Below are 13,048 nucleotides of genomic sequence, written 5' to 3'. Positions count from 1 at the left end.
TCCCTTTGCTGGAGTCTTTTAGGCCTTGTCTACATTACAGAGTTTTATTGGCACAAGTTAAGCAGACAATCAAAAACTGGTAAAATTACATTGTTTGTGCTTCTTCATGCTAAGCCCCTTCTGTAGGCAGAGTGCATCCACACTTGGTGCTGTGAGAGTAGTGCACTGTGGGTAGCTATCCCACTGTACTACTCGCCACCTTTTACAGCTAGGAGTTGTAGGAAGACAGAGTGGATCACAGTGCATCATGGATTGGGCTCAACTCCCATGATGCAGTTCTTTCCATCACAGCGTTCCATGGGCTTCCGACTGCATTTCGCGGCGTTTTTCAATAGCCCCTGTTTACTGTGCACCTGCCATCTCTGTCTGAAAGGATGGATCCCGCACTGCTCTCTACTGTTGTGGTCACTGTTATGAACACATCGTGGATGGTCATGCTATATATCATGAGCTTCCAGTCTGAACAGGAATCAGAGTTGCCTGACCTGCTGTGTGCCATGGAAAGAAACAACACCAGATTACTTTGGGCTTTCATGGAGCAGCTGAATATGGTGGACTGTCGCTCTGAGTTTGTGAAATAAACACACAGTGGTGGGATAGCATCGTTATGCAGGTCTGAGATGATGAACAGTGGCTACAGAACTTTCGGATGCGCAAAGCCACCTTCCCTGAACTTTGAGCAGAGCTCGCCCCAGCATTGCGGCATGGGGACACTAGAATGAGAGCTGCCTTTCAGTGGAGAAGCACATGGCGATCGCAACTCCAGACTGGTACCGCTCAGTTACGAATCAGTTTGGAGTGGGGAAGTCGACCATTGGGGCTGTGTTAATGCAAGTGTGCAGGGCCATTAATCACATCCTGCTATGAAGGACTGTGACTTGGCAATGTGCAGGAAATAGTGGATGGCTTTGTAGCAATGAGATTCCATAACCGCAGCAGGGCAATAGATGGCACGCATATCCCAATTTTGGCCTCAGGCCACCTTGTGATGGAGTACGTCAATAGGAAGGGGTACTTCTCTATGGTATTATAAGTGCTTGCAGATCGCCCTGGGTGTCTCACTGACATCAGGGTGGGGTGCTCCAGGAAGGTGCATGACACATGCATCTTCAGGAATACTGGCCTGTACAGAAAGCTCCAAGCAGGGACTTTCTTTCACAACTAGAAGATTCCAATGGGGGATGTTGAAATGCCCATAGTGACCCTGGGAAACCCAGTGTACCCCTTACTCCAATGGCTCATGAAGCCGTACACAGGAAATCTGGACAGCAGCAAGGAGCGCTTCAACAATAGGCTGAGCAGGTGCAGAATGACCATGGAATGTGCCTTTGGCAAATTAAAAGTGTGCTGGTGCTGCCTTTATGGCAGGTTGGATCTAAATGAGGAAAACATTCCCATGGTCATAGCAAATGATCAAACCACTACGAGAAGAAGACAAATAAAGACTGGTTATCTTTCAGAGAGTTTGTTTTTATTAAATACCAATTAACAGCATACACAAAAGGCTTGGTGGGAAGGGAGATAACAGTGCAGGGAAGTGTAGGCTCTCATATTTGTGTGTAAGTCCAGCTATCATTTTGGAAGCTTTCCGAGGGGGTGGAGTGAACAGGGTATTGAGACATTCTGGGAAGTTGCAAGGAACATGTGGGAGAAGTTTGGAAAGGGAATGGAGAGCAGTTCTGTATTGGCTGCGGGGGGTGGGGTGGGGGAGCACGCCTGTGTTCTGCCTGGGGCATGATTAGCGACTTCAACAACTTTGTTTGCTCCTCCATCACTTTTATCATCCACTCCTGGCCCTTTATAATGCGCTCCTCACTCTCCTTTATGTCCTGCCTTTCTATTTTAAATTTTTCCTTCAGGGTCTCTCTCCACTCCCTGCGTTCTCTTTTTTCGGCCTCTGAGAATTGTAGCACCTCTCAGAACATGTCCTCTTTGCTCTGCCTTGGTTGCTTCCTTATCTGGAAGAGGTGCTCCACCAGTGTATAAGAGGTTCCTCTGAAGGGCACAAGAAACTATACACAGAAGAATGACTGCTAGTTCACACACAGTAATGAATCACTATAGTAAAATACACCTCTTTTAACATACCAATCACTTTCTCACTGTCCCTTGGCAAGCACACATCTTGGCGAATACCCTAAACATGGTGAGTTCGGTCTGGCTGGGAGGGTTGGGCATTCAAGCTGAGGCAAAGTGTCTACGTGATTTTTTAAGGGGATCAATGTAGGTGACTAGGGACAATATTGTAAATTCTGCCACTATTTTCTACAGATGCGGGGTGATTGAAGCTGATATGTCACTCCGGGATAAACAAGGATGCACAGATGCATCTCCTGCATGTGTATGGGTTCAGACCCAATCCCTATGCTGCTCTTCTGTATGCCACTCTTGTACCTGCATAAGTGATTGCCGAGTAGCACAGGAAATGGAACAGAGCAGCTTTTCCAAGGAACCTTCAGCAGAGGATTGGGGAGTATCTGCAGGAAAGTTTCCTAGAGATGTCTCTGGAGGATTCCCGTGAAATTTTGGTGTGCATTAACACACTGTTCTGCTGCATTGCTTAACTGCTCAGGGGAATGTGGAGCACACTCAATCACAGCTATTTCTATCCCTTCACTCACTTCTAGAACATATAAAGCAAAGGACAGCTCTATCAAATGTTCCCTCAAATTTTTTTACATCCATGTGTGGAATGAATTTTGTTATGTGCACCAATATGGAGGTGATGCGTGGCTGGGGTGGGGCCGAGGGGTTCAGAGTGTGGGAGGGGGCTCAGATCTGGGGCAGAGAGTTGGGGTGCTGGGGGGTGAGGGATCTGGATGGGGGTCTGGCCTCTGGGGTGTGGCTGGGGATGAGGGGTTTGGGGTACGGGAGGGGGCTTACGGCTGGGGCAGAGGATTGGGATATGAGGAGGTGAGGGCTCTGAGTGGGCTGGGGATGAGGGATTTGGGGTGCAAGCTGCCCCAGGACTGCAGCAGGGAGAGAGGACTCCCCCCAGCCCTCTCTCGCCACAGGCTGGGTCTCCCCAGCCACGGCAGCTCCAGGGCTGGGGCCAAGGGAGAGGCATCTCTCCCTGCCTGCATGGCCCTTGATCACCTACTGTATGGCTGCACAGCTTAGCGGGAACCTAGGCTCTACCTCATATAACCAAGCAGCATCAACTCCAAAAGATCACTTACCAGGACTCTCCTCTCCTGCATCATGCACACCAGAGACAGATTGCTAGGACTGGCTACACCCTTCCGGAGTGGAAATGAGGTCCTGACTCGTCATGCCACGAATGATACAGGTGTGCGCTCCTCATCGGCCTCCAATTTGAGCTCCTTGTCCACAACTTTATCCTTGGGGTTAGATCCACTGTCCACCGCCTCCAGCTCCACCAAAGTATCCACAGGGCTCTTGGCAGTGGGGTCACTGGCAAGGATGGTGTCCAGCTCCTTATAGAAGCGGCAGGTTTCCATCACAGTACCAGAGCAACAGTTTGCCTCTCTTGCCTTCTGGTATGCCTGCCTCAGTTCCTTTACTATCGCATAGCACTGCTGCATGTCCCATCTGTAGCCCTTATCACACAAGCCATGAGAAATCTGACCGTAGGCATTGAAGTTCCTACAGCTGGAATGGAGCTGGGACTGCACAGCCTCCTCTCACCACAGGCCAGCAGATCCAACAACTCAATGTGCTCCAAGCACAAGAGCATTTACTGCATGGAGCTGCTGTGGTCCACTGGGAAGATTTGATGTGAGCTCACCACGCCAAGCAAACAGGAAGTGGAATTTCCAAAATTCCCAGGCCTTTAAAGAGGGAGGGGTGGATGCCTGTGTACCTGGATGTGGGGCAGCGGAGTTTGAACTGCTGACCAGAGTGGTCAGGGTGGGCATTGTGGGATACCTCCTGGAGGCCATTTACAGTGACAAAACCAAGTGCGGTGTCTACACTGACAGTTTGTCGATATAACTTTGCCGCAAAAAGATCTATGCCTCTCTTTGGGGTGGTTTTCTTTTGTCAGCACAGCAGGAGAGTTTTGTTGGCAGAAGTAGCTTTGTAGTGTGTAAACCTCCACTGTTTTATCGACAAAACCTGACTTTTGTTGATAAAACTATGTAGTGTAGACAAGGCCTTAGTGTGTCAGGAAAGGGCTCCAGCAGCAGGGAGCTGCTGAAGCTTTTCCCCAGCTCTTCCCCAATCCCAGAGCCTTCACTGGTTTAAATAGGAGCTGAATCAGTCCAGTTCTGCAAGATGGAAAGCATCCCCTTGAGTGCTTTCATATATCACTCACTTTGACAGGAACTGAAAGCAGTCAAGCTCTCTGCAGGATCTGGCCAGCCCATGTGGGCCTTTTATCCAAGGTTTTCAAAGCATGTTCTAAACATTAATTAGTTAAGCCCCAAAGCCTACTTTCCCAGCAGGCAATCAATAAAATAACTCTAAGTGGTGTTCAGCATTTCTGTTTTTCCTCCCAATAATCTGATCTATTTATGATGGAAGTACTGAAATCCTAGGTTGGTCTGTCAAGTCCCAATGGGAACTTGTAACAATGTTACACCTAGGGTTTCTCTATACTAACAAATTTCCTACCGTTGCTCTCACCGATGAAGTTCCACTGGTAAAAGCAATAGGGGAAATTGTTAAGGAAATGTTAAGGAAAATACTATAGTATCACTAATGTATGCAAGACAGCTCTGGTCACTAGCATTTTAAACACTATGTTATGTAGATCCACCACAGTGAGCTGGGTTGGGTGAAATGCCAGGCACCAGTCTAGTTGACACTAGTGCTCCAATGACAGAAGATTGTAAGGAAAATGCAGACAGTGTGTTCCTCAGTCTTCAGATCTAGGAGGGCCTGAGTAGCAAAATCAGCAGGGCTGGAACGCCCACCATCCTAATATTTCTTTTCTCAATTTTGGATCTCCCCTTGTTTCCAGCTCGAGAGCTGCGATACTTTTAGTGGGAAGAAGGGTGATCTGTTTAAAATCTTATTAAGCTACCTCGTGCAAACAAATTACTTTTCCTCAGAGTCCTTCTGTTTTTCAGTGATATTTACTCGTTCCTCCAAGTCTGTCATTTGTGTGGCCGAAGGCTCCAATTTGTTTTCCACAATGTCTTCCACATCTGCACGTTGTCTATCTCCCAACTGACTGAATCCAATAAACGCTTCCTTTAATAGATTCTTCCTGACTCACAGGTGTGGGGGAAGCTGACCTGCTACAGCATCAGGAGTCTCTGACGCAAGTTGGGCGGCTGTGGTTTGGGGTTTGACAGATTTCAGTGTGGCCTCCTTTGTTTTGGCCCAGGTTGTTGAAAATTCTTAGAAGCTCACAAGGCAGTACACTATAACTCCATGTCAATCTGCAACTTGATTTTGATTTTAGCTAGATAAATAGTTAGCATTATTCAGTTTCAGTACAGTACTCCACACAAACACAGCCATCCAGGCTCCAGCTTAGCTCCACTTCCACCCACCGCTCCCAGTTTCCAGCATGTCACATTCCAAATCTAAAAATGTCAACGCAACATAAGGTCATGTTATTGCACAGTGCACTTTGCTCCTTCCAAGAGCTACCGCATCTTCAAAAATACTTCAAGTATAAGAGCAAGAAAGTTGTTTACAGTGAATTTCTATCTGAGTGGGAGTATTTTCCCCAAGAAGCTTATAACAAGGACAAAGTATATGACTCTATCCTACATTTGGTAAAATTCACACCAGGTCTACTTTTATTTAATAGTTCAACGTCAGCACTCAATCTCCCTTAAGATGATTTTTTAAAAATTGAGAATTAATTTGTACACTTTCCTTGAATACCCATCCCACACTACTTTACATTCATTCTGTCTACCTCATGCCTAGAAAGGCTGAAGCCATCAGATTTCCAGCTACTGCCAAGTCACAAAAGTAAGCAGGCTACTTTCTCTTGGATGTTGATAACTTATATGGGCATATCCTAAGTACAACTGTTGCATCATATTTAAAAAAGGTTAGATTACCAGGTCCATACTTATGGAACATCCATCAGTTTCTTTTACATGCTTTTAGGAAACATAATTTTGAGAAAAAAAAATATATAAATTTTTTTTACTTACAAATCAATGTAGATTAAAGCAGAGGAATGTTGTTTTTGCTCTTTAATTTAAACAAAAATAAAAATAAAAAATGGACTCTGCTTTAATGGGAGGCAAACACTATGCAATTCCATTTTCGTTTTTAATGTATACTATACCTCATACACCAACCAGAAAAAGACAATGTAATGTCCTAATCTTCCTGCCCTTTGTGACTATCAATGCACATTTAGAGACACTACTAAAAAAACCAAAACCATGAATTGCCATAAAGTGACAAATTAAAACAAAATCAAACAGATTTGTGTATTTTCATCTAAATGCATACCTCCCCCGACCCTCCAAGGAAAAAGTTCCTGTAGATAACACCCTGACAGCAAAACTGTTATTCTGGCATATAATCTGCTAATATCATAAGATTTTATTCAAAATATTTCAGCGGCCCCAAAGAGATACTTGGAAATTGCACACACCCTAAATATGCCAAGGTGTTGATTTATTTCCAGTAAGGGAGAACTGTACTTTGCACTCACGTAATAGCAGAGTCTTAACTGAGCTAAACAACTGGCTTTCAAAGTGATGGACAAGAGATTTGATAATGAATACAAGAATCCATAACCAAGTTGAAATCTCAATGCCACTTTGGATTTAATCTTTCATTACAGTCTTTTGTCTTTATCTTACAACTCTCCAGACAGCTGAGTGATCCATCCCTCCTGAAACTAGTTCTGACATGAATAAGAGTTCAGCAGCACCCTCTGATGAGGACAAAGCATGGTCTCTTGGCTAACAGACACTGTCAACAACAAGTCCTATTTCCAGCAGATGTTTTTGCTATGAAAGCCAATTGGACTGTTTAGGAATCGTTACTCCCTTCCTCTCAGAAGCAAAAGCAAGATCGAGATCCAGCAGTTAGTGTTCAAAAGTAAAGTGCTGACCTAGTCAGGATCACATTATCTGGTTAAATTCGGGGTGGCAGAAACAAAAAAGCGGCATAGTAAGGGAATATTACAGAAATGGTAGGAATCATATGAAAAGAATAAAGAGAGAAGATTGAGAAGGAAGATGACTAGACCTTAGTGATATTCCGGCTCACTGATTCTCACATTTATATATTATTATCTAATGTGGTGCCTTACTGCCATATAGTTAAAGGTGGGCTTTTGGGTTTCTGTGCCAGTATATTAACGTTAAGTTAGCGGCACAGAATAACATTTTTGTCAAAGGGAAGACCATGGTGCATCATGGGAGATGTAGTCCAGCCAAGAAGTTCAGCCCATAAAAGAGAAAAAGGAGCATGGAAGCACTTGAACTACCACTTCCATGAGTCACTGCAGCACATTAAGAAGACATAGTTGAATGTTGAACTGACTTGAAGCACAACATTTTGGTTCAGTTCAACAAACCAAAATGTATTGATTGGGATCAAACTGACCAAAAATGAAATATTTCATTTTGATTTTCACAAAGAAAACAGAAAAATGTTAGCAAAACTGGAAATTTGCCTACAGAAAATTTTGATTTTGTGAAAACTGCATTTTCTATCAACAAATCATTTTGACAGAAAATTCCCTACCAGCCCTATGCCTGACCCTCACTCTGAATAGTCTGAAAACAGTTCATGTCAGAACGCATACATTCAAAATTCCCACATTGGATGTGTTACAAGATTTAGGCCCAGATCCTACAATCACTACCCACATGCTTACTCTAAGCACACGAGTAACAACAATTTTTTGTTTTTTCTTGCTGAAATGAAAAATGAAAAATAAAAAAAAGTTTTGGGACAAACAAAAAGTGTCAATTAATTCTGGGGGATTAAAAGTGTCAAAACCCTATTTTGTATTTTTTTTTAGTTAAATCTATCTGAATTTAGAAACAAAAGAAATGAAAAGTCAAAATGTTTCTCTTAGAAAGTGTCAAAATGAAACATTTTCACTTTTTTTGGAATTTCCCCTACACCTCCCTTTTTTTTTTTTGGCCAAAACTATTCACCAAATTCAAATCAAATTCACAAACAGTTTTGGTCAATCCCAAACTGTATTTTTCTGCGATTAAATTATTTAGTGAAATAATTTCACCCATCCCAAAGCAAATCACACGCAGCTTCATTACTACTAAGCACAAGAAAACTTTTTCCAGGTGTGATTCGAGTCTAGAAGTCCAAACCTAGAGCTGTCTCAATGCTGTTGAAGCTTTCCTAATTAAAAAAAGAAAAGAAGTTGTATTACAATTAGATTAGTTAGCAGAACTTCTGGGTGCTCATCTGCCAGCTAACCTTTGACTTCTGAAAAAGGAAAGAAACAAACATAAAGGTGAACCTTACACGGCTCAGGCAAAGCAAGCTGCTGAATCAGTGGTCAACACTGGCAAATAACTTCTGTCAGGAAGTCCTCAGCAGGAGCAGCACTATAACATGCTGCCAGTAGGCGTCAACATTCAGCCCACTGGGAAAATGCAGGAAATGGGGAGGGGGGGCCCATACAACTAGGATGGATGACGGGGAATAAAAATAGTACATTTAAATTTTTGGTTTTAATGGGGAGCAATGTGCATTTTGGGGGAGAGTTAATATTCTGAAGTAAACAGACATAAGGGAGCAGACCAAATTCAGCCCTGAGGTAAGTGAGCACAACTCTACGCGAGGTTTGGGTCCACTTACACCACAGCTGAAGTTGACCCAAAGTATTCAATTTTGATTAGCTTAGTTAATGCTGTCATATACGCAACTCCTGCCTGACAAAATAAGTATTGCAAGTCTGTTTGGATATATTAAATGCAAATAAATTAAAGTACATAAATGGTCCAAAGATTATGGTCTTGATTTACTGGTACACCCAAGGACTGCACAGTGCAAATCCGAAGAGAGTGTGCAAAGAGGATTTTAAGCCACGGTTCCCTGCCCCCCTAGTCCAATCCTAGAGCCATTAGGCACCTGTCTGGTCTCTGGCATAAATTTAAGCGGCCTGTGGTCTGCTTGAATTTACAATTGCTGCCAAGGGCACCCAAGTGGCCACAACAGCCATGAGGAATCAGCCAAGAGTAAGGGAGCCCCAGCTACACCCTGTTCCGCTGCCACACACCCTAAATTGGTAGTCAGCAGAAGTGCTGATGTATGAGCAGTTACAATTGCTCTATGCCACCCACAGAATTCCTTTACTGCAGCCAGATCTGCCATCTTTATTGTTGTTTTGTACAGGAGGAGTGGCACAATTGGAGAAGTGGGGTTTATATCATGTGTACTGTAAGACATATTGGTATTGTTATAAAAATTGCAGATGTTGAGAGGTTACTTTGTGCAGCATGAAATTCTGAGATCAGCTAAAGAAACCTGTGCTTCCTACTTAAAAGGAGCTAGTTGGAGTCGTTCAAACCACACTGTGTATGTGATATGAACCCTAGCAGTTTGTGCAACTGATCATTTCATGTGTGTCATATAGTCTTCCCATCCCCATTACACCTGACTTCTCTTACAACTGTCTTCAGAGAGGAGTATTCCTTTGAATAACACATTGATAACATACAATTATAGGCACACAGCAGAATGCAAATCCTACTGACACATACACATTTTGTTTTCCTAAACTCAATGAAGAAAACACATTTTTGGAGTCAAACATCCTGAGGAGTACTGGCCATGCTTAAGAGTAGCAGCAGCCTCAGGTTACAAGACTGGGTTCTCCTCTCCAGTGTAAAGCAGGGATAACTCCACTTAAATAAAACCAAGGTAAGTGAGAGGAGAGGGACTCTTTCCCATACTCTTCACATACCTGTTGCTATCACACAGCTGCTCTGATGTCGTTTACTATTTCCTGTGTAGTGCAAACTGCATACCACTTCCCCTATAGAAAAAATAGCCTAACTTGTTCTTAATTGACAATGGAAAGAAACATGGTCATATTTTCCACTAGCCAAGCTTGAAACCATTACTGAACTAACCTTCATTAATTTTTCCACAACATTTTGCAGAAATGTCAGGAAACAGCTGCACCAGAAATGATGAACTGTCCTTATCACTGGTGCTTCATTAGATAAACTTTACATTATACATTTTTTCTTCTTTTAAAAGTCTCATTCCATTTTTGTTGTTCTTTTGTTTAAGATGCAAATACACAAGTCTCTCTTCACCAGTAAATGACTGTCTGTGTTTAGCAGTGCACACACATTTTATGAATGGCAGAAGAATTTGTACAGTTTGGAGCTGCATATTTCTAGGAAAAGATTGCTTCCTGCAGATTGCTCAGCTGTGTCTTTCTTAGATACAACTCAATGAAGTTCATGACTTAAAATCATGACTTAAAATCAAATTACATTTGCCAGTCAAACAGCTGAAATTCACTGCACATGCGTGTGGGTGTGCGCGCGCACACACACACACACTCTACTGAAAAACATGCTGCTTTTTCTTTCTCTCTTTCCCCTCCCATTTTTATCCCCTTTGCCACCTCCTCTTTATTTGAGCTATACCATGTGTCCCAACCTATCAACCAATGCATTGTACATTTCTGGCAAAAACAAGTGGAACAATACTCCTCATAACTCCAAGTATGCAGCCACTGAGAATCTATAAAGCGTCAGTACAAAACTGAGTGCAGCCATCTGGAGATAGCTGCTAACATGGATCTGAGATTCCTGGCCGGTTCAAACATTTGCAATTTCTGAACTAGTTGGCAACGTATCAATGGGTCAGGGGAAGAAGCGCCATCACATGAATTTCCCTAGTGTACTGGTTTTGATCCATTTTTAAAAGGTAAGTTTGCAAACTTTCTGACAAGCCCTCCATGAGACAGAGCATGGGTCAAAGGATTATTAGACCACATCAGGAAAGTTACGCAACATTATTGGATGCAAACTCTTTGTTTAAAATATTAATCCTGTTGAAACACTTGATAATATTTGTCACATTATTGTATGTTACAGCATTCTGATGTAAATGTCACTGGAGGATTTTAAACTGTTATAGTGTATCACATACGCCTTGAGGCTGTGGACCTCTGAACCTTCGGATATTTTCACAGGAGATTTAGAGTTTTCTAGCATATACAATACTATGTGTGTGTATGTGTATGTATATATATATATATGAATAGGTACATATGTGTAGTAAGGGTTCTGTAAAATTAATCCTTTCAGGTGTGTCTAATGTTTAGTAACCTTGTTAATCCTGTCAGGAATAAAATAAAAAATATTTGTTTTTTGCAGCAATGATAACTGAAGGTAAGAGAACATTAGCTACCACCAGAGAGAGCGAGAGAGCACTTTATCTAGATAGTATAGATGAAGAATAGCTCACATTGGCTACCACAAAATGTATTTTTGTTTGTTTGTTCCTTTGTTAGTTTCACTTAATCCCTTTTTATAGAAGTGTGCATTAGAGAATATGATTCAGAGACAGCTCTATTCACAAAGAGCCAGACACCGGTGCTCTTACTCATTGCTGAGTAGCTCTATGAGTATTTTCACTGACTTCAGCACGTGCAAAGTTATCAGAATGTGGCCCAGAATTTCTAAGCTAGGAAAACTAACTAGTTAATTAGTACAATGAAGGCTACAAAAAACAAACAAACCCCACCCCAACAAAATTTACCACATTTGCTTATATGGCAGTATTTGTAGTACTCGGTTTTCTAACTCTAAGTATATGAAATACTGCCCCAAAAATCCAGTTTTCTAAAGCACTCAGTTTCATAATACAGTATTGAATTTCTTCTTCAGAATATCCTTATCTGTCTCTGTTCTAATTTGAAAGCAGTAGGTCACAGTGCCAAAGGATTTCAGGGGCTACATGCATCCAATATACAAAATGTTAATGCACTGCCATCTATCACTCAGCTGTCCACTGACATACAATGAAAGTAGCAAATACATAAATTTTATATTGCTAGAGATGAAGCTAACTCATTAGGTTTCATTAAATAAGTCTGGATATTTTTGTCATTAGCTGAAACATAATAAGTCCATGAAGAAAAATTACAGTACAAATACACAGTCATGTATCTTGTTGCAATTACAACACTGATATTGTTTCTTACAATCATAAGGAAACGGCTTGACATACATTAAACATATGAAAGGTACATACATTTTCTTTCAGATCTTTCAGCTAACTTAGTTCCTGTGCAGACTGCTGTATTGACAGCCCTAGAAAACGGTGTCCTCTATTTATTCACAGAACAGGCGTAGCACAGGATGTGACAGAACAAGCTTCCCCATGCTGCCCTGCCAGTATGCCTCGGAGCCAATCTGGAGTATGAGAGGGTAATTCAGTCTCCATGTCCATTCAGTACTTGGCCTCCCTGTTGAGACTGACAACTTGTGTCAACTGTGGTGCCAAAGAACAGTTCAGCCACATGAGGAAAGGATAAGTCATTTTATTCCATGGGAATGCTCAGTCTGCAGACAGCTCTCCCATTTACCTCAAGTCTCAGTGACTAGTTCCCCCTCCTCCTCCTGTTTCAGAGTGCCATTCCCCTATCCTAGATATTCAGGAGGCCAGCAAGTAGATCCATTGTTCCATTAACTCATTCAGTGGTTTTCTGGGGAAAGAGGAGGAAATCTGCATGTCCCCATCTTACAGTAATAATAGGACTGGAAAACATCAGCTGCTACCACTTCTATGCCCCAAGTTCCAATTCACTCCACTTGGCCTAATGCCAATATGGGGAGAACGAAGCCCAGACCTGCTGTTGGCTGCAACCCCCAGACCCACCAGAACAAATGGCAATGGGCAGTCTCGCCCAGGACCAGGACCAGGACCAGAACCCAAAGGAGAGACACCTTGATCCCCCAGGGGCTTCCAGGTCATTTGACACCTACTTTGCATCAGGGTGGATTTGATTTAAATCAATAAATCATGATTTAAATCACTAGTCAGGAAGACTCGATTTAATCATGGTTTTCTACATACAAGTGCATTCTTGTTGGTTGTTATAACCTTAATATATATTCTTCACAATTCAGAGATAGATGTAGGTTTCATTTTTAGAAGG

At 42.4% G+C, this 13,048-nt stretch overlaps 1 protein-coding gene across 6 annotated transcripts in view; it reads right to left on the bottom strand.

Annotated features, from left to right (window-relative positions):
* HIVEP2 (HIVEP zinc finger 2) overlaps nucleotides 1-13,048 on the bottom strand; it is a 170,791-nt gene that overhangs the window by 48,341 nt on the left and 109,402 nt on the right. Inside the window, exon 1 of one of the 6 annotated variants that reach the window (XM_039530263.1) lies at nucleotides 12,142-12,159. The exons of the other annotated variants lie outside the window; for them this stretch is intronic. The gene's annotated coding sequence lies outside the window, so the exon portion shown is untranslated. Of the gene's footprint in view, nucleotides 1-12,141; nucleotides 12,160-13,048 lie in introns of those variants that run through there. 6 annotated transcript variants of the gene reach the window in all.

The sequence above is a fragment of the Mauremys reevesii genome, linkage group 3 (assembly GCF_016161935.1).
Source record: "Mauremys reevesii isolate NIE-2019 linkage group 3, ASM1616193v1, whole genome shotgun sequence".
Classification (NCBI taxonomy): Eukaryota; Metazoa; Chordata; order Testudines; family Geoemydidae; genus Mauremys; species Mauremys reevesii.
Note: the sequence above shows the minus strand (reverse complement) of the source record. Positions and strands in the feature narration are given on the sequence as shown.